General features: G+C 44.4%; 1 protein-coding gene across 1 annotated transcript in view; it reads left to right on the top strand.

Moving 5' to 3' along the window:
• Positions 1-949: 949 nt before the first annotated feature.
• Positions 950-22,533, top strand: part of LOC139451660 (matrix metallopeptidase-21-like) — a 105,849-nt gene continuing 84,265 nt past the window's right edge. The window contains exon 1 of the mRNA XM_071232976.1: positions 950-1,040. The gene's annotated coding sequence lies outside the window, so the exon portion shown is untranslated. The remainder of the gene's footprint in view (positions 1,041-22,533) is intronic.

Below are 22,533 nucleotides of genomic sequence, written 5' to 3' on the forward strand. Positions count from 1 at the left end.
TGTTGTTAGCTTTGTGGTTACTAGTAAAGCTACTTGTTTTCGTCTTGTTAGCTGCGTGGTTACGTGTATAGCTGCGTGTTATCGTGTTGTTAGCTGCGTGGTTACGAGTATACATACGTATTCTCGTGTTGTTAGCTCTGTGGTTACGTGTATAGCTACTTGTTTTCGTGTTGTTAGCTGTGTGTGTACGAGTATAGCTACGTAATCTCGTGTTGTTAGTTGTGTGGATACGTGTTAAGCTACGTGTTCTCGTGTTGTTAGCTATCAAACCCCACCCGTCTTCTGTAGACTTACAGGGTGACAAGTTCTGCCACTCCAGCACTCCCCGAAATACTCATCAGAACCCCACAGTTACTTCCTGTCCGCATTTTTGCCATTGTTCTGACCATATGTTTTACAAGAATTCATTGTTTCACGACACCATATACGACTCTTCAGGTGTTTATGCCGCGTAATATAGACGTGATTCCAAGTACAAAAGTCACGGCCCATTTCTCCCAGCCCCAATGTCCCTCCCGTAACGCGACCCCCCACCCCCTCCCCCCATCCCCCCTACCCTTCTCCCGTACTGCCAACATCTCCAGTTTCCTTTTAGTTGTAAGGCGGGCTTCGCGATACGTAACTTTATCGATATGGCTAATTAATCTGGAATCTAAACTTTTGGCGTCGGGTTACAACGAGGAATTAAAGGGAAGGCTCACCAGGAGCACCGTACCGTGCTAGTTTAACCAGCAACGGGGTACGCTCTAAGCTCGGCGCGGGTCCTTAGCAATCATTGGTGCTGTGCTCTCTCTTGGAGCCTGGGATTGGAACCCTTGATACTTCGATGTTTTGTCCGGCAAAGGAATTTATTCTGCGAATGGTCCACAAACGAGCCAATCGCCATCCCCCGGACGCCGTAGTCTCCAGCTAGAGAAGTGGGTCATTTTGCCGGAGGCACAATATTGATCCTTGTTGGGACAGACCACTTGCCCATCCCGCCGCATCGCTCACAGCTGCACCAGCAAGGAGACCAACAGGTACCTGTCTTCATCCATCAGGTAAGCTCTCCACTTACTTTCCATAGTCCTCAGCGTTCCGGGGCCTCCTCATACCTACTTCATGCACACTAAATTACTTGACAACAATTTAACTTAAAACAACTTTCACAAACTTTTAAAGATATTTACTTGCAATTTGCAAACACCATTTTTCCCTATGTGAAGGAGTTTATTCAACCAACATCAGCGATGTATTGTATATTTGTATCTAAACAATGATGACTTGCTAAAGCAATATATTTGACTTCTTCATCCCGGATGTGTCGTCAAAATGCTTAAAGCGTTCAACATACTTAAAAACATAAAAACGGGGTCCTGTCCGAAAAGCCCAACTATGTTATAAAACTTAAAATGGTAAATGCTGTACAGCCAATCTATTTCTGCACAGCGCTGCGCTATTCTATGTGCCAAATACACGTGCACCTGAGCATTATGAATAAATGACGAACGCGTTTAATGTCATGGTCGACCGAAACGTGATTGTCTGCAGTCACGTTATAATCCCTATCTTACCCTTACGACTCGCTCGGAACAGGCAACGCGTGCTCACGATGAAGATGAACTCCAAGTGCGTGTCTGATGCAGACCGAAGTGCACGTGCCAGACTGAGTGCACTGGGGTCTGTCTGAAAGTGCGTGTCAGATCAAGTATGGTATTCCGACCTATTTGTCGTGTTATGATCCAAAATCAAGGGCGCACGGCACGAGTTTATTGGGTATACACAACCCTCCATGCGAACAGAAACATTTACACACCAGCAGAACACGCGTATTCAGCGCTATACTGTGTACCTCCAGTTGTAAACTTGATATAACGAAGCGAAGTGTTTACACGGACAGTTTACAACACCTTCTCATGGTTTTCTCACAGACACAGTGTATATATTAGTCTGTCGCGGTAGGTGTTTCAAGTTAATCGTGCGACCCCACGGAGAGCCGTCTGCAATAGTGTCGTCTGCGTGACAGACGACAGTTACGTTGGAGCAGACGTCCGAGATTAGACGCTCGTCATGAGGGTTGCTCAACAGTGAGTACTAGACAACATAGCACTGCTACCGTCTCCAGTTCATTGCGTCTGGTCGTCCGATAGTACTGTCAGCTCAGTCACATAGATGTTGTCTAATGTTCCATGAACTCTTAGAAGTTTCCGTTAGGTCCGCAAGGAATGTCCCGCTGATGACAACGGTGTTTTCAAGTCATTATTTACTTTCCCTACAATATTCCCAAGCAGCAACCCTTTACGGGATTGTTTCACCATTGCAGATTAGGTGTGAGTGAGTGAGTTGGGTTTAACTCAGCTTTGAACAATATTCTAGTTATATCACGGCGTGTCAGCTTAATGTTGAGGAAAGTGATGCAGGTCTAAGACGTTTACAACTTTGGTGAAACCAACGAGCATGTGTATGGTGCTGAAAGATAATCGGGGCGAACAAACCCTCGAAGCCCAGATCATAGGCTTCTGGCGCGCCCAAGGTACGCAACTCTGCAAAACGAATTACGTTGCGGCCCCTCGGACGACTTGGCCACCGGGTCCCTGCAGACTAGGAGGGCACCTACTGAACACGCCATTTACGTGAGCTTCGTTAAGAATTAACCGGTTCATTAACTATAATAAATAGTAATTAATGGCATTAAAACCATACCAGTAGTGCTTTACATAATCGTGAATCGGAATATCAATGTGTTACCAGACTAATTCATCATATTTAACGCAAAATCTATAAAGGGTATTCTTTCATAGTATTTCATAAGTACACATTAGATATATTTAACCAGTAATCTATTTTTTTATGTCGATGAAATGCCTCAATTTTCATAGAACTCTGGACCGCCTCCGTGGTCTAGTGGTAGAGCGTCCGCCTGGAGGTCGGAAGGCTGGGGTTCTATCCCCGGCCGCGTGATGCCAAAAGACGTTGTCAAATGCCAAATACTTGTCTGGCGTTTGGCATTAAAAGGGCTAAAACAAGGACTAGTCGGCTCGAAGTCAGTAAACAGTGTCTTATTGGGGTATTCATGTTAAACTGAGGCATAGTATCTCAGTGGGCTTGCGCTATAAATCGGCATCAGTCCGGACTAATACACGCAGCCACACACATACACACACACACACACACACACACACACACGCTAAGTAAGTGCAATAATCAAATAAACCCTATTTCACCTCACCTCATAAATGAATTCTTGTTTTTTAGATAAATTGTATCTTTCTGTAAATATGTTTTGATCGCATTTGTTTCAAAACAGCTTTCCTTTGCAACACAAAGCTGCGACGTGTTTGTTTACGAGTCACGCGGACATAAGACCTTACCGTTATTAAAGGACTGGAACCAGTCTCTTTCTTACACCTAAAGAACTCGTAAAATCTCCAAATGTAAACACAAGATTTAAGATGATGTATATATTTGTAAATTATGTCGTATGATGTAAACATATGTACTGACGGAATTCTTACTACAGCAGGGCTATCTTGAATTTATCAGAGGCCATGACCTGTGGCAGAGGAAGAAATATGGGGCAGAGGGATAAGATATACTCTAACATTTAGTCTCTGTGGCAAACATAAAATACAAACATGATTGATAATTAGCATATTGTAGCGGCTAGAAGCATGGAGGTTGCCTGATGTACACACCTGTTTTATTTAGGTGAAGTATTGGTGTCACTTGAAAATCCAGTCTAGAAGTGGTCTTTAGCAGCCTATGCTTGTAAGAGGCGACTAACGGGATCAGGCGGTCAGGTCATGAAGCCGGTTGGAATTCCGGGTTAGAACTAGTCCCAAGGAAAGTACCCATGCTTGCCACAAAAGGCGACTATGCTTGTCGTAAAAGACGACTAACGGGATCAGGCGGTCAGGTCATGAAGCCGGTTGGAATTCCGGGTTAGAACTAGTCCCAAGGAAAGTACCCATGCTTGCCGTAAAAGGCGACAAAACTTGTTGTAAGAGGCGACTAACGGGATCAGGTGGTATCGCTCGCTGACTTGGTTGATGCATGTCATCGTATCCCAATTGCGTAGATCGATGTGCATGATGGCAATCACTGGATTGTCTGGTCCAGACTGGAGTATTTACAGATCGCCGTCACATAGCTGGAATGTTGCTGAGTGCGGCGTTAAGCAACAAACAAATATGTGTGGTTTTTTTAGTGCCAGGAGTTCTGGAAGTTCTGATGTTTGTCGGAACCATGTAGACATCTTAAAAAACGTCATTAAGGATATCTGAATGAAATCATCATAATATTACTTCAAGTTATTTTCTGGAAATATTTACTTATTTCTTTCTGGAATTTTGTTCAAAATAACTAAGCACACATCGACTTCGAAATCTTTCACGTTGTTAATAAAATGAGTACAGGTTTTGCTATTGGCAGAATCTATCTTGTATTGGATTGTTTGAGCGTCACTGTTAAGTGGGGACAAGTTTCTTGGAGTAATGGCTTTGCTAATTTGCGATCTACATCCAACACAATGGACGGCACTCGACTATTGCACTGTTCCGCTGTCCTATTTTAGTTAATAGTTGGCTAGCAGTGTCCGAAAGTGCCTGCACTATCTGCCTTCCGTCCCAGGAAAAGGTAATTCCTCCTTCTCATTTCCCGAAAAGATCTACAGATTCTCATTTTGTCTCATTACTTGTTACAAGTGACAAATGCCATCACGATCATATGTAGACAGCCTTTACTCAAAGTATCCAACTCGGTGTAATAGTTTGCCATACCTTCACGTGTCTCCGTAGGGTGAGTGAGTTGGTTTCAACGCCTCTTTGAACAGGCGTGTCAACTGAATGTGGGAGGAAGCCCGCATTCATGCAGGTCTCAAACGTTAACCCACGAGCACGGGCGTGATGCTCACAAACCTAGAAACATTGAACCGAATCGAATTGCGGCGCCTAAGGTCACCGCGGCTTCAGTAAATGATGATATTTCGTCGACAGACCATCAGGCACCACAAAGTCCACCCTAGTCTGGGTGATTCTACCCCACAGCAGGGGTCGAATCTCACACTAGTGTGTACCAGGTTCTCTTCTATAGTCCTCTGTAAATGTTATAAGGCTAAAATAATTAAAACAATTGAATGAAGTCAAGTAGTTCTTTTGTTTAGCTTTTTGGATTAAAAACTTCAAATGGAATCTCTCTTACAGACACTAGAATATATATATATATATATATATATATATATATATATATATATATATATATATCACCTGAAATTAAGAGTTCCGGTTTTGATAATTTTATTAAAACCGTATTTTACACTCTATTTCGAGGTCAATATGTCAGTCTATCCCTGAACAGAAAAAACTTGTTTTTATTCGATTCACATTGCCGAAATCATTTCACTTGGCCGCTATCTATTGGAATGTCTGATATATGTATCTAATGTTGACCTATTTACCAGATAGTCTACCTAAACTTTCATGTCGCTTTTTCGATAAAAAAAACATCTTATTTGCACCGACAAGATGCAGACTGTAAATGGAACGCAAGTCCTGATCATGACTTCGTTGAAAGTCTCCCGTTTTACTATCAGTTTCGTTTACGCTGTTTCTTAACATTCACATTTGATAATGTGACGCCACTGACGTGGAGGGCATTGCGTAGGTAGATGTATAGGGGATGAATGGTTTCTTTAGAAGGCAGCACTATCACTGTTGGCGGTTCTTGATAACACAATCACACACGATGCCTCGTGAACCTCCTCGCTGGTGGCACGCGACTCAGAAGGTCGTATCATGCTTGTATCGCCTGTCTCCTACATCTGCATGTCGAGCTTGTACTTCACGAACTCAATTCGAAAAAACAATCTTGACAAAACAAAGTTAATTTCCAAGATAAGACGGAGGCACCTTTGCCTGTGAAGACGTTATACGGCATCGCTTGTAATGTTACGAAGACATTCAGTCAGACAGTGTATACTTCACAGGGAGCTGAAAGTATAATAGGAGTGGACACTGACCCGACACTGCCAGGACAATTTTCACGAGACTGTATTTTTGAAATGACGTAAACACTGACGGACTATTTCCTCATTCCACCGGAAACTCCATGAATACAAGAGTGAGTGAGTGAGTGAGTATGGTTTTACGTCGCTTTTAGCAATATTCCAGCGAAATCAAGGCGGGGCACATCAGAAATGGGCTTCACACAGTGTACCCACGTCGGGAATCGAACCCGGGTGTTCGGCGTGACGAGCGAACGCTTTAACCACTAGGCTACCCGACCGCCCCCATGAACACAAGAACATGGTGAATTCAATTCTTATAAATACACATGTCAACAATAATAACTTCAAAGACTGCTTATTTACATATTTATCATATACATAAACGGTACACAACAGTTTCGAAATTAGTGGCATCGACCAGCGCAATTTTGCAATACAAACCCAAAGCATTCGATTATCAACCAATCAGGAGACAGTATTCCGTAAGTGGGTGTGGCGTAAACGTTTTCGGACATTGGAACTTAAAACAAAATGCTTGATTAACCAATCAAATGTCACAGAATCACTTACAAATATTGTATTGTAATATAACATTCACAAGGGCAATAAAACCACAAGCCCTCGCCCTCACATGGTGGAATTCATATGTGTTGGGACGGAGCGGCTCCTTTTCGATCTGTCAAACTCCGATTCCTTTTCGGCTTGCTTAGAAACTGAGGTCATTAGCTAATCGTTATTCAGAATATATTATGTTTGATAACCCTTGACAGAGGACATTAGTCATTCGTGATTAAGACGCCCTTTGTATTCAAATTACATTTTGAAATCATAATTATGCTTTACACCAATAACTGAGATACCATTGGACGCTTTATCACCTGGTACAGGTAGCATTATGAAATTCATAACTGAAAAATGTTTAATTCAAAATTCAAAACCCATTTCAACTCTTTTCTGCTCCTTTGTATACAAACTAACCTGTCACAGTAAACAGACCGCCTCCGTGGTCTAGTGGTAGAGCGTCCGCCCGGAGAGCGGAAGGTCCGGGGTTCGATTCTCGGCTGCGTCATACCAAAGGACGTTAAAAGATGATACTTTTTGTTACCCTGTCTGGCGCTCGGCATTAAGGGGCTAAAACAAGGACTGGTTGGCTCGGAGTCAGTATACTGTGTCTGAGTGGGGTATTCATGTTAAACTGCGGCATGGTATCTCAGTGAGCTAGCACTATAAATCGGCAGCAGTCCGGACTAGTTCAAGCAGCCACACAAACACACACACGTACATGCACGTCGCTCTATAAGTGCAATAATCTTGGACGCGACGTTAAATCCCATTTCACCTCACCTCACTGTAAACATGTCTTCATAACTGAACTCATCAGCAAAAGAATTATCAGCGTCCCCACCAGTAAATGTTACTCACCATTTAGACCAAGCACGGAGTGCATGGGAATGGCACATGGAACTTATGTTATCCCGAGATATGCTTAACGTGTTATAAATCACCTTTGTCAATTATACCTATGTGATACCTGTAGCATAGAGGTTTTCTAACTGCACAATGCGTAACTGACTAGGCGCGACTGATTGAAGCAGGGGCAATTGGGTAGCCAAGTGGTTAAAGCGTTTGCTTGTCACCCGAAGCCCGGGTTCAATTTCCCACATTGGTACAATTAGTGAAGCCCATTTCTGATGTCCACCGCCGTGATATTGTTTGAATATTGCTAAAAGCGACGTAAAACCCAACTCACTCACTCAGTAAATGAGTCAGGTGGTACATTTTAGATTGGGTGTCATCGTACCTCGACGGTATGGATCGTTGCTCATAATATCAATCACTGGTTTTTCGGACTCTGGCACGATTTTCAACAGGCCGTCATCATATGGGTAGAACAACAACACACCCCGCCCCACCCCCCAAATAAAAGAAAAGAAAAGAAAAGAAAAGAAAAAAAAGAAAAACAAAACAAACAAACCCAAGCCATTACTGCCCGGTGTAGGTATGTGCACAGTTACCAAGAACATTATAAGCCTAAATACTATTGTACTTTTATTGTTTGAGAGAAATCATCTCATTTAAGCGGGATCTTTGTGTTTTCCCCATGACGCAACGTAAAGCTGACTTGACATGGAGTTACGTGATACCGGTGATGCTTTGCTTTGAATACTTGCCCGTGTCATGTTGCCACATCGGTCCAAAAAAGACGTGACGCGTCGATGGGAAATGTGAGCGGGCGGACGATCATTTATAGGCCATGGCATCGCACACAGACATTGTCTTTGTGACAAAAATAAATATAAAGAAGAGAACAAAAGTCACTGTTGAACACTGTGTTTTTTCAAATGTCAAAGAAACCTCAACCTCGTATATAAATGCCACTTTGACATATACTTGCTCACATATAGCTTAAATTATGAATGTGTTAATATTCCGTCGGGTGGCCCAGTTGTAGGAGCCATAATTTGCTGTGTAGAGTTAATGCCCTTAGTCGTGCCAGAATCCTTTATTCGTGGGTCCGAATCTCAGAGTCGCCCTGAAAATTGTTTGTTAGCCGTCACCATGGCTGTTCTCGCAGGTTTTACAATATTTACAATATTGATATGCAGTTCAAAGCGGCGTTAAACCCCACTCACTCGCTCATTGTAAGGAAGAGTACATCTTCGTCATACCCAAGACCATGAGCCTGTACAAGATACATTTGGTTCACTAGAGCATCGGAACATGATAGTGCGCAGTACCTCATAAATCCTAGATTATGGTGGGATTAGATGACTAGTCTGCGACGCTCGAAGAACCAGAACGAGGGCAACGGGACTAGGTGAGGGGAGGGGAGGGGAGGGGAGCCCAGGATGGGGGATGCGTTCGCCGGTGATGGTTCCTGCACTTCATCTCGAGGAATTATGAGGGATGCACTTACGTTTGACATTTCTCTTCGGCTAGATTATCTAGAAGTAATGACTCAAGTTGATAGTCACGTCTCCTATCTGTAATGGATTGTTTGGAATCATAGACCATCATGGCGTAATGAATTTCTCCAAGGTTAAAAAGTCTTCAAAGTGAGTATTTCATCTTCCATGGGTCAAGGTTGGGATATCAAAGATGTTGACGTGTATATGTTTGATGGTACTGCTACTCCGCGATCGCGTCAGTTAATGTAATTGAAGTTTGAAGACTAATTGGCGCAGCTCCATAAGATAACGTAAAAATGGATCGTTTGAGTATTGATCTTAAAAAGATCAATATTAGGACGCTACACTACAAGAAATCTGGGCTATTTGCAAAGAATAATTTGCTAGATTCTAGCGTTGAGATGTCCGGAAGGGAAGGGGCTTCTATCGGAGGCATTGGTTCCTGCAATCAGATTAGCCAATCAGCAAGAAGAGCAGAACGTGCAAACACAAGGTCAGGTTGTGTGGCTGGGCGGCACCGCCGAGTCCGGGGCTACTACGAGTCGTAATGCCCCTCGTAAACACTGCAATATCTCCAGTATCCACCATTTGGTACTGACCCATACTCGTCTGTCTAGACGCCGGCATCGATCTTGTGTTGTCCTTCTCATCATCCCTATTATTGCCGCCATCATTAAGCAAACTGGCCCGGCCTCTGTCACATCAACAACGCTCACGTGGTAAATCACGGCAAGAGTCAAGTGGAAATTGCTCGTAAAAGAAAGTGTTTTCATTTCGCCTCTTGCCCCGTACACATCTTAGTAAAACCTCAACGTCACCCCACTTATTACACGTTGAAATGAGGAACGCTGGCATCAGAAAGGGCCGAGTGAAGGGAGATAATCCAAGAGGCATTAACGCGCCGCCGTCTCGTCTACTACAACGTTGAATACTTCTGCAACTACACCTGCGTCTTCTACTATTACTACTACTACTACTACTTCTGCTTCTTCTTCTTCTACTACTACTACTACTACTACTACTACTACTACTACATTGCTACTATAACAACAATTACTTCTACTACTACTACTACTACTACTACTACTACTACTACTACTACTAGAGCTGCCGCAACAATTACTACTGCTGATACTACTGCTACTAGAGCTGCCACAACTACTACTACTGCTGATACTACTACTACTACTACTATTATTCAACAACTACTATTACTACTACTATTACTGCTGCTATAACAAGTTCTACTACTACTTCTAATATTACAACTCCACTACTACTACTACTACTACTACTACTACTAGAGCTGCCACAACAATTACTACTGCTGATACTACTGCTACTAGAGCTGCCACAACTACTACTACTACTACTTCAACTACTATTGCAACAACTACTATTACTACTACTATTACTGCTGCTATAACAAGTTCTACTACTACTTCTAATATTACAACTCCACTACTACTACTACTACTACTACTACTACTACTACTACTACTACTATCACCACTACTACTAGACCTGCCACAACATCTACTACTGCTGCTGCTACTACTGCTGCTACTAGAGCTGCCACAACTACTACTAATGCTGATACTACTACTACTACTACTAGAGCTGCCACAACTACTACTACTGCTGATACCTCTCCACTACTATTGCAACAACTACTATTACTACTACTATTACTGCTGCTATAACAAGTTCTACTACTACTTCTTATATTACAACTCCACTACTACTACTACTGCTACCTACTACTATCACAACTACTACTAGACCTGCCACAACATCTACTACTGCTGCTACTACTAGTGCTTCTACTAGAGTTGCCACAACTACTACTAATGCTGATACTACTACTACTACTACTAGAGCTGGCACAACTACTACTTATGCTGATACTACTACTACTACTACTACTTCTACTACTAGTACTACTACTACTATCGCAACAACTACTATTACTACTACTATTACTGCTGCTTTAACAACAACTACTACTACTACTTCTGCTACTTCTACTGCTCTTGCTACTACTATTTTACTGCTACTTCTACAACAACTGCTGCTACTATTGAGATTTCTTCTACTGCTGCCACTACTGCTGCTACAACAACATCATCACTGCTACTGACATTGCTGTAGGAAACCCAGTGGGACGTCACTGTGCTGACTGAATCCTTTGGACGCGAGTTCGAATCCCAAGTTCTTGCCTTGTTCAGGATGCTTGGTTCGTCAACCCCATACCATAACGTGTGGGTAATCGTCAAGGAATATGCGTCACATTAATTCTCCTCTCTCTGTGAACTGACACGCACTGACATAATAAAAGTACTGTTCAAAGTGGCGTGGAGCCCAACACTCGACCCAACCCATTTACTCATAAACAACAAATACCAGAACCAGCTATCACATTGCCTGAAGCAAACCATCCCATTTGTCAACTTTTCAGATGGATTTTTTTACATGAGAATTCTGGAGTTTGAATAGTTTTGTATTCAAAATATGGTTCTTTGACTAAGCGGTACATAGATTAAGTCACAAGTACCCAACTAAGCTTGTTCAATATGTGAACGCGAACTCGCACTCTGTGGCTGGGGGGGGAACTTCCCGGTATCTGCAGCGTGTGAGGTAGACTTGCACAAGTCTCTAAGGCAGTAATTATTAGTTTAAATCATAATTTCTAGATAATGTAAATAATAAGAACAAGTTGTCCCAAGAAGAGACTGGAGTACTGTCAACATATCTAGACTTGCCTATTAGGAGGATACATTTACTACACATCCATTGACTTTTCTTTCAGTACAGCCTTGGAGCAAGGCTACGTGTGAGAGAGGGAGGTCGGTTGCGTTTAGACAGACGCCCAACACCCCACTTACAACCTAGAACATAACAAGAATTTAGGAGAAAGCAAAATTACGGAAATGGACGCATGCAAACCACGCTGGAAACACTATTTCGAGACATTCTCCTTCCCTGGAGTCACGATTTGGATGATTATCCTAGAAGACAAACACTGCAGCCAGATGTCCAGCGCCGAGCCCCGCCCACGTTCAGCTCTCAGCATCACCTCTCTCAAGTGCTACCATCTCCACAGCCTTTCCGCTATCTCCTCTCCGCTCGGCAATGCCCCCTCCCCAAACAACGTCCCCCACCCCTCCCCCAGCAGCGTCTGGAACGGCAGACAACACAACATCGACCTGTTGAAGCACCTGTTGACGTACACGAGGAGCAAACATATTCCCGCCAATATTGCCACACTCGTGTTGGCGGAGTTACACATTATCACGCAGCGCATCTGCCGGCAGTTGCTGCAGGGTGCCTTTTTCAAGTTTCTTGAATTGGCTCATTTTTCACGAATATACCGGCGGTGGGGTAGCCTTGTGATTAAATCGTTGGCTCGTCACGCCTGGTTTGATCCCCAACACAGGCGCAATGTGTGAAGCCCATTTCTGGTGTCCCCCGCCGTGATATTGCTTGAATATGGCTAAAAGTAGTGTAAGACCATACCCACTCATTAATATACACACTCTTAACAAATGTTGTAAAATCGTACCTATCTGACTGAGTGTTGCCAATATCTATACAAAATTAATACCAAAAATGAATTCGTCAATTCCGCATGGATTGGGATTGATCTGAGTGGAAACAATGCGGTACTGCCGAAATGTGGTGAGAAGATGGAAAAATCGCAAAAACACAACCACGTGAGAGCCTGGCGTCGAAGCACACCAACATGACATGCACGTGCAACATTACTAGGGGTGATGGGTTTTCATTTGCATGCCATTACAATCTTATAGCAATTGAACGGCGAAAACATGCCGCGACTGACGGAAGCCCAACTCAACAATGCCATCGGCCGACTGCATACAGGCGAATCATCTTTGGCCGTAGCCAGGTTATTCCATGTAGTACCATTACAAGACTGTGGAACCGTTATCAGACACACGGGACAAAACGTGACCTTCACAGATCCGGTCGACCATGTATCACTACTAGAGCGCAGGAAAAATTGATACGGCTACGTCACTTACGTGAAAGAACCACCACAGCCACCTTTACAACAACGACAATACCAGGATTGCGTAGGATATCAGCCCAGACAGCGAGGAATCGTTGACGTGCTGAAGGTATTCGCACCAGAAGACCTGTTGTTCGAGGTGTCATTTTGACGGACCTGCATCGTCGGTTGCAGCGTTAATGGTGTCAAGGTCACAAAGTATGGCAACAACACCGATGGAGACGCATTTGGTTTAGTGATAAGTCAGGTTTTATGCTTCGCTGTGCGGTTTGGAGACGCCGTGTTTACAGACTTCGTGGTGAACGTTATGCCTGAAACTGTATACAAGATGTGGACAGATTTGGCGGTGGTAGTGTGATGAGATGGGCAGCCATCTCCTACACTGGTAGAACAGACTTGGTGCAAATTCAATTGGGAATTTAACGCCACAACGTTACACGGATGAGTAACGCCCTTCCCATTATGCAACAAGCGAACGTCCTTTTCCAACAAGACAACATCCTTTTTCAGGAACCACACTGGGATTCACTGGATCAGCGACTGCGAAACCACAGCAACTACAATATATCCTCCGACAGCTGGCAGAAGCACTGCGGGAAGAATTGGTGAACATTCCCCAGGCCACAATTCGGGATCTGATTGCTTCCATGGGACAACAATGCCAATTAGTTTTGGACTCGAATGGTGGCCATACAAGATATTGAGAACAGATGACCCTCGCCTTGAAAATCTACTGTTCCATGTGTGCCATGGTCTGTGAACGTAGATCAATGAGAGAATAATGTGCGCAAATGTTGAACATTCGATTACCATCTGTTGATTATTGATTATTTACATCTAAAATCATTTTTGCGCTTTTTTTTTGCAGAGTATATTACTCTTAACGTAACGATATCGCAGAGCCCACCTCTATGTAACGCCAGTGCAGTCAACGTAACGATATCGTAGTTCGCATATCTTCGTAACACCTTTGCAGTCAGCGTAACGACATCGCAGCCCCTACATCTTCGTAACGCTATTGCGGTCAACGTAACTGCGTCGCAATTCCTATATCTTCGTAACGCCATTAGACTCAAAATAACGACATCGTAGCTACCATATCTGTCTATAAGGCCATTGCAGTCAACATAACAACATCGCAGCCCCTACATCTTCGTAACGCCATTGCAGTCAACGTAACGACATCATAGCTCCCACATCTTCGTAACGCCATTGCAGTCGACGTAACGACATCGCAGCTCCTACATCTCTGTAACGCCATTGCAGTCAACATGACATCGTAGCTCCTATATCAACGTAACGCCATTGCAGTCGACGTAACGACATCGCAGCTCCTACATCTCCGTAACGCAAGTGCAGTCAACATAATGACATCGTAGCTCCTATATCAACGTAACGCCATTGCAGTCGACGTAACGACATCGCAACCCCTACATCTTCGTAACGCATTTGCGGTCAACGTAACTGCGTCGCAGTTCCCATATCTTCGTAACGCCATTGCAGTCAACATAATGACATCGTAGCTCCCACATCTTCGTAACGCCATTGCAGTCAACGAAACGACATTGCAACCCCTACATCTTTGTAATGCATTTGCGGTCAACGTAACTGCATCGCAGCGCCTACATCTTCGTAATGCCATTGCAGTCAACATAATGACATCGTAGCTCTTTCAACTTCGTAACGCCATCGCAGTTAACGTAACGACATCGCTTCTCCCACAACTTCGTAACGTCATTGCAGTCAACATAATGACATCGTAGCTCCTATATCAACGTAACGCCATTGCAGTCAACGAAACGACATCGCAACCCCTACATCTTCGTAACGCATTTGCGGTCAACGTAACGACATCATAGCTCCCACATCTTCGTGGCGCCATTGCAGTCAACGAAAGGACATCGCAACCACTACATCTTCGTAACGCATTTGCGGTCAACGTAACTGCGTCGCAATTCCCATATCTTCGTAACGTCATTGCAGTCAACATAATGACACCGTAGCCCCCATATCTTCATAACGCCATTGCAGTCAACGTAACAACATCCTTGCTCTTACATCTTTATAACACCATTGCAGTCAACGTAACGACATCGTAGCTCCCATAACTTCGTAACGCCATTGCAGTCGACGTAACGACATCGCAACCCCTACATCTTCGTAACGCATTTGCGGTCAACGTAACTGCATCGCAGTTCCCATATCTTCTTAACGCCATTGCAGTCAACGTAACGACATCCTTGCTCTTACATCTTTATAACACCATTGCAGTCAACGTAACGACATCGTAGCTCCCATAACTTCGTAACGCCATTGCAGTCGACGTAACGACATCGCAACCCCTACATCTTCGTAACGCATTTGCGGTCAACGTAACTGCATCGCAGTTCCCATATCTTCTTAACGCCATTGCAGTCAACGTAACGACATCCTTGCTCCTACATCTTTATAACCCCATTGCAGTCAACGTAACGACGTCGTAGCTCCTACATCTTTGTAACGCCATTGCAGTCAACATATTGACATCGTAGCTCCTATATCAACGTAACGCCATTGCAGTCGACGTAACGACACAGCAGCCCCCACAACTTCGTAACGCCATTGCAGTCATTGTAACGACATCGCAGCCCCCACAACTTCGTAACGCCATTGCAGTCAACGTAACTCCATCGTTGCTCCTACATCTTCATAACGACATTGCAGTCATCGTAACGACATCGCACCTCCCACATCTTCGTAACGCCATTGCAATCAACAGGCACAGTCACAGCCAACATCACAGCACAATGATGTCAAGCGTAAACGTAACTCTATTTCCCTCAACATAAACGTACCCAAAATACAACGTCATGCAGTGCTGGCTTATCGTCACAAAGTATAAAATGTGTTTGCGAACTAAGTGGCGATGCACCATACGAGATCAGCTGTGACACATTACATACACCAGGACCGCCTCGAATAGCTATTGCGTAGAACATCACTCATATCATTTCGAAAGTTCATATTCCACTGAAAATGTGGTTGAAGCAATATCACTGTGCGTTTTTAATTCACTGACGACGACGGAATTTGATATGGAAAAAACCCTGTCTTGTTAACAGTCAGTGTTAATGTTGCCCACACTCTAGCACAATGTACCATTGTACGAGGTGAAGCGACACGTGAGATAGCCTTCTGTGTATATGACTGGTGCGCTTTGACCTCGAGAAGGGAACCTGTTCAGCTTCGTCTCGAGCGTGACTCATTGGCTCCGTACGGCTCTCATCCAAACCTTCATTGTGTTAAAAAAAACTACATGGGACTACACTTTTACTTTGACGGCAAGATTTCAGAGGAACCGTAAATTTCACCGCTTTGAAGTGGATGTCTAGTTACTAGGTCTGACGTGGAACCCGACATAAAGTACAGTTTTCTATCGCATTTATTTACGAGGGCGAGAGACAGGCGGAAAAACGTTGTAAGGAGCTAAAGACTGTGTAAGGAGTATAGCTTGCACCCAGTGGCATCCAGTAGGAGGTGCCGATCTCGTAACGTCGTAGGTGCCTCTCTAATTGGCATGATGTGGTGTTCGGCAACACTCGGTCACTCACTCACTCTGTAATGTAAGTCGTAATGAGATGGCCCACTTCTACAGCACAGTTCATAGTCAGGGCCTTGAGGGGAGCTTAAAGCAGATAGCAGCTACATGTTGGCACTTAAACGACTTGCAAGTCGTCTGAAATGTTGTGTTTTAAGATTAAGGCTGCTTTGGATTAGGTTATATAATAAAAATAAAAATAATAATAATAATAATAAATATAATAATAAAACTACTACTACTACTATTACTACTAGTACTACTACTACTACTACTACTACTGCTACTACTACTACTACTACTACTGCCACTACTACTTCTACTACTACTACTACTACTACCACTACTAATACTAGTGAGGCTGCTTGCAGTAAAAGGCGACTATGCTTGTCGTAAGAGGTGACTAACGGGATCGGATGTTCGGGATCGCTGACTTTGTAGATGCATGTCATTTTATCCCTATTGCGTGGATCGATGCTCATGATATCAATCACAGGATTGTCTGGTGCAGCGTTAAACAACAAACGAAAACGAAAGCTGGAAGAATGGTACTTTCTGGTTTGAAGTAGGCATCATGGTTCCCGTTTAACAAAGCGATCTTAGGGCTAAGATAGCTGTAGACCTGATCTGTTAACCAGTGTGCTCGATTATATCATATTCATCCCCCTGGGGTATACAACCCAAGCTGCGTATGAGGCGCTGGAAGGTTAAAAGTCACATTACCATCTCATTCTACCGGGTACCCATTTGCTGCTGGGTGAACAGTGGCGTGTCTGCAAAATGTTCGGGAAAGGCTCAAAGTGACGCAAATCTTAGACATGTATCGCGTATGGTTCCGACAAACCAAAGATCACATAGAGGGCGAGAACTGAGAATCGAACCCACTCCCTAAGGACCAACCGTACCCCTTGCAGTCAAACATGATATGCACCGACGCCGACATCAAGTTATCTTCCGTTAGTGAAAAGTTCTTTAATAACCTCCCTCATATAATCCCTATAAAATGTCCTTGGACTCCGATATTCACCTTTTGAAAGCATAACTTGATTTATGTGCCTGTTAAGATAAATTTATGAACTTGTGATGAGAGAGCAATCAGATAACCCCAAGGTAAACATGTGTCTTGGCTGTACAAAACAAACATCGAGAAACAGAAGCTACAGATGTATTTTGCCAGCTACAATGTATGTGGTGTTTAGTAAATACAGCTGCGCTTATTATTCAAGAAAGGATGTACATCACGTGCTTATCAGATCACTCGTCTTTCGTGTCTGTCAAATCGGACGTCTGGGTTTTGGGAGGTAACTTTCCCGAAGAAATATTCCGCAAATGCATGCATGCTGCTGCTTGCTGAAGAACGTAACCATTGGAAGATCAGTAAACTTATTCAATGTTCCCAAAGCAAATGTACACGTCACTGATATACAAGTTAATAAACTAATATCGCCGTGGACCGGAGCACTGTGCTGTTAGCAGTGGGATGCTTAGTATAAATAGACCATCGACGTTGGCAGACAAAGATCTGAATAAATATTGCATCAAGGTTGTCAAAGATTACTCCTCATCCCCTGACTGGATTCGTTCTTTCACAGACGCGTATTTATGCCATTTACAGTGCGCATTGACCTTGCAGGATTGGTTATAGTGACCAGGACTTTGAGGATATGACGGTGCAGGGACCCCAGGCATGGGAGTATACTGACTGTAAAAGTCCAGTTTTCACCCTTGCCGAACTAGGCTGGAATGTCTCGATCGTAGCGCCACCAGTGGCTTTTACGAGTTATGTCCCTTCTGTGTCCCTCACATTCCACCTCTCGTATCACTTTGTATTTGCTTCAAACAAAATGGCGGGGCCCAGTCAAGGAGATTTGATCGATAATTGCGATCTATATTGCGATAAATCGGGTCTTACTTCGTGAAGTGCCTCAAATAACGTGAGTACCTTGATTGGAAAGGTGAAATAGTTTGGAAAAAATCTGTTGATGCCGAGTTGGCGGTACACATGCTTTCCAAATCCTGCAATTGACCGAATCTGCACGGCAGTTTACGAACCGAATGTTGATTTCGTTTCGCGGTTATGATTGGACTATGCATGGACTCGTTAGTCCAGCCAAAATATAACACCCTTATTCCAACCCTGTTCGGCAAGTGTGGAAACTGGGCATTTTAGTCAGTTAACTCCCTTGCCTCTGGAAGATGGGCCTAATTCTCGATTTACAAACAGTTCTATTTTTATGATCGTACCTGTTAGACATTAAAATTTATTGAATAAATAGAGAGGCAGGTTTTAACCGTTACATCTTTAATATTTCTGTCAGCTTGTCTGCATGTTTATTAACCACTGCAGGAGTAAGTGAGTAGGATGTAAAGCCGCTTTGAGCAATATTCCAGGCATATCACATCGGGAAACACCGCGAACGTGCTCAATACATAGTAACCATTAGGAGAATCGAACTCGGTTCTGTGGCGTGACGGGCAAACACTTTCACCATTAAGCTACCCAATCGCTGTAGAAGGTCCAATGGCTCTGTGATATCTGTGTTCATGTGAGGTTGTCAGTACTGTGTCCGTAAGGATGTCGAAAGAGGCGACTAACGGGATTGGGTGGTCAGGCTCGCTGACCTGGCTGATGCATGTCATCGATCCCATATGGGTGGATCGATGCTCATGATATTAATCACTGGATTGTCTGGTTCAGACTCGATTAGTTACAGACCGTCATGTAGCTGGAATATTGCTGAGTGCGGCGTTAAACAACAAACCAACCATCGGGTGACTGTAGGCGTCTCTAAGAACCTTCTGACTGTGTGACGAGTCTCTACTCGTGTGCGGTCACCTGCTGGTGTACACAACGCGGGTAACACCTTACAACGCATAAAAAACAAACGAGGGCGCGTTTCTTGTGGAAATTTGAAAATGGCAAGAGTCCAAATGCAACAGGCTGTTAGACGGCACTGCATAACTGGCTTCAGACAGGAGGGGCGACTGGGAGAGTGCCAACCTCAAGGGGGAGGGGATCCTTGAAGCGCTAGAACAGAGGGCTCCGGAGGCACAATGAAACGCATATCCCGTGTGTTGTATTAACTCTGATAACAGAAGCGAGAGTGATAACAGTTGTGTCAGATAGGGCGATATGGCCATGGCTTCACTTGTGTTTACCTTTTATTCCGGGAGAACTCCGGGAGAACTCCGGGAGAACTCAGGTAGAGTGCTGAGTGCACATCCACGACTACCCGGCCGTACTCAACTAGACAGTCAGGGTCGTGTCATACACCTCTTGTAAGACTCTTTAAGTAGCGTGTAGTCATTCTCAATTCAACACCTCAAGGCTCAAAGATCCGGGTTGAAGAGGTCTTCAGCAACCCATGCTTGCCGTTAGAGGCGACTATGCTTGTCGTAGGAGAAGACTAAAGGGATCGGGTGGTCAGGCTCGCTGACTTGGTTGAAGCATGTCATCGATCCCAATTGCGTGGATCGATGCTCATGATATCAATCTAGTCTAATCTATTGTCTAGTCCAGACACGATTATTTACAGACCGCCGTCATGTAGCTGGAATATTGCTGAGTGCGGCGTTAAACAACAAACAAACAAACAATTCTCATCTGAGAATGACTAGTCTGTCTCCTAGTCCCTGAACTAAATTATTTTCCCTTCCACCCAGCCCTCACTGTAATGCCATAGCTCTTAATGAAGCAAGTCTAGATTTACCACAGGTTCAGGTCAAGCATTGGGTAACTTAGTGGATAAGGTGTTTCTTCAGGTCGATGACGCGGTTCGATTCCCCACATAGCTACACTGTTTGAATCCAATTTATTGGTGTCCGCACCGTGATAAGGTTTAAATAATGCTAGAAATGACGAAACACACTCAATCACTCACTTAATGCTGTCAAGTTATGTGGATGTGAAAGCACTCCTTGTTCACTGGTTTCTTTACAGCATGGTGACATGTTGGGAAGCGTCGTGGTTGGGTTTGGTGGGATGGGGTGGTGGTGTTGGAGGTCGGGGGGTCGTGGTGGGATGGGGGGGGGGGGGGTTATTGTAGGCTGTGATGTGGTGGGGCTCTGTGTTGAGGGTTACGGAGGTGCGTGTTGGGGCGGGGTATGATAGGCTGTGTGGGTGGGTGGGTCAGGGTTAGGAAGTGGGGTATTGTGGCATGCAAAGGGTCATGGTTCGTTGTGGTGTAGGGGGTTGGGTGGGTGGGTCAGGGTTGGGAAGTGGGGTATTGTGGCATGCAAAGGGTCATGGTTCGTTGTGGTGTAGGGGGTTGGGTGGGTGGGTCAGGGTTAGGAAGTGGGGTATTGTGGCATGCAAAGGGTCATGGTTCGTTGTGGTGTAGGGGGTTGGGTGGGTGGGTCAGGGTTAGGAAGTGGGGTATTGGGGCATGCAAAGGGTCATGGTTCGTTGTGGTGTAGGGGGTTGGGTGGGTGGGTCAGGGTCAGAAAGTGGGGTGTTGGGGCATGCAAAGGGTCATGGTTCGTTGTGGTGTAGGGGGTTGGGTGGGTGGGTCAGGGTTAGGAAGTGGGGTGTTGGGGCATGCAAAGGGTCATGGTTCGTTGTGGTGTAGGGGGTTGGGTGGGTGGGTCAGGGTTAGGAAGTGGGGTATTGGGGCATGCAAAGGGTCATGGTTCGTTGTGGTGTAGGGGGTTGGGTAGGTGGGTCAGGGTTAGGAAGTGGGGTATTGGGGCATGCAAAGGGTCATGGTTCGTTGTGGTGTAGGGGGTTATATAACTTCACTTCGGACTTTCCTCCCACATGAAGCTGACACGCCATGATATACCTGGAATACTGTTCAAAGCCACGTTAAACCCAACTAACGCACTCACTCCTGTGTCAAGAAAAGAGGTTTTTCCCAATCGACCTTTAAATACATTATCAAGGGAGGTAATTCTCAAACAATAAAATCAGAGCTTTTATTCTCATAAGATTTAATGTAAATGTCATTAATTCCTTATACGCAATTGTACTGATCTAAGTTGAACACGATATAACGTTTTAGTAGAACATGCCGCAATTAGTTTGACAGGACAGTGATAGAAATCAACATTTTACATCCGCTTGGCCCACTGTGGGGTCCGATCATTAAACTTGATTACTGGGATCTCAGTCATCGATCTCAAGTGGCACTTGTTAATGTGATAGAAAATCACGAAAAAACAGGCTTTGTGGCCTAATATATATGCCGCTTTCCTAACACCACGACGTCTTGGATGACGCTCGCCGACATCGCAGAAGTTGCAGGCTGAGAGTGTAAAAGACTATGTATTAATTAGAGGAGCGTACTCCGTGAGAAGGCGTCATGTGATAGGACACCACTGAGTACGCGGGGGGTCTAATGTAAGCGACACGAGTACATGTGCGCATCAGTATGGGGGCTGGCAGGTAGAGGGATTAGACTCGCGGTGCCGTCTCGGCAAGGCTTTCTTCGTCGCACGTCTTCTTCGGTTACGTGCCCAGCGAACCAGTTTAAGGTCACTCGGGTCACAAACGCACCACTCGCCGTGGTCACTTCTCTCAACATGAATTGATAACCCTTGAGAGAGAGAGAGAGAGAGAGAGAGAGAGAGAGAGAGAGAGAGAGAGAGAGAGAGAGAGAGAGAGAGAGAGAGAGGTAGTAAAATAGACAGACGGACATACAGACAGACCCCGATCGACAGTTTGAAAGAGACATACAAACAGAGTTATATATGGACAGTGAGACAGACAGACAGATTGACAAACAGAGAAGCAGACATATATACACATACATAATCAGGGATGGTCAGCGAGACCGACAGACAGATTGACAAACAGAGAAGCAGACAGACGTACATAATCAGAGATGGTCAATGAGACACAGACAGATTGACAAACAGAGAAGCAAACAGACATACATAATCAGAGATGGCCAATGAGACACAGACAGATTGACAAACAGAGAAGCAGACAGACGTTCATAATCAGAGATGGCCAATGAGACACAGACAGATTGACAAACAGAGAAGCAGACAAACGTACATAATCAGAGATGGACAGTGAGACAGACAGATTGAC

The sequence above is a fragment of the Haliotis cracherodii genome, unplaced genomic scaffold (assembly GCF_022045235.1).
Source record: "Haliotis cracherodii isolate W230 unplaced genomic scaffold, xgHalCrac1.p SCAF_9, whole genome shotgun sequence".
Classification (NCBI taxonomy): Eukaryota; Metazoa; Mollusca; class Gastropoda; order Lepetellida; family Haliotidae; genus Haliotis; species Haliotis cracherodii.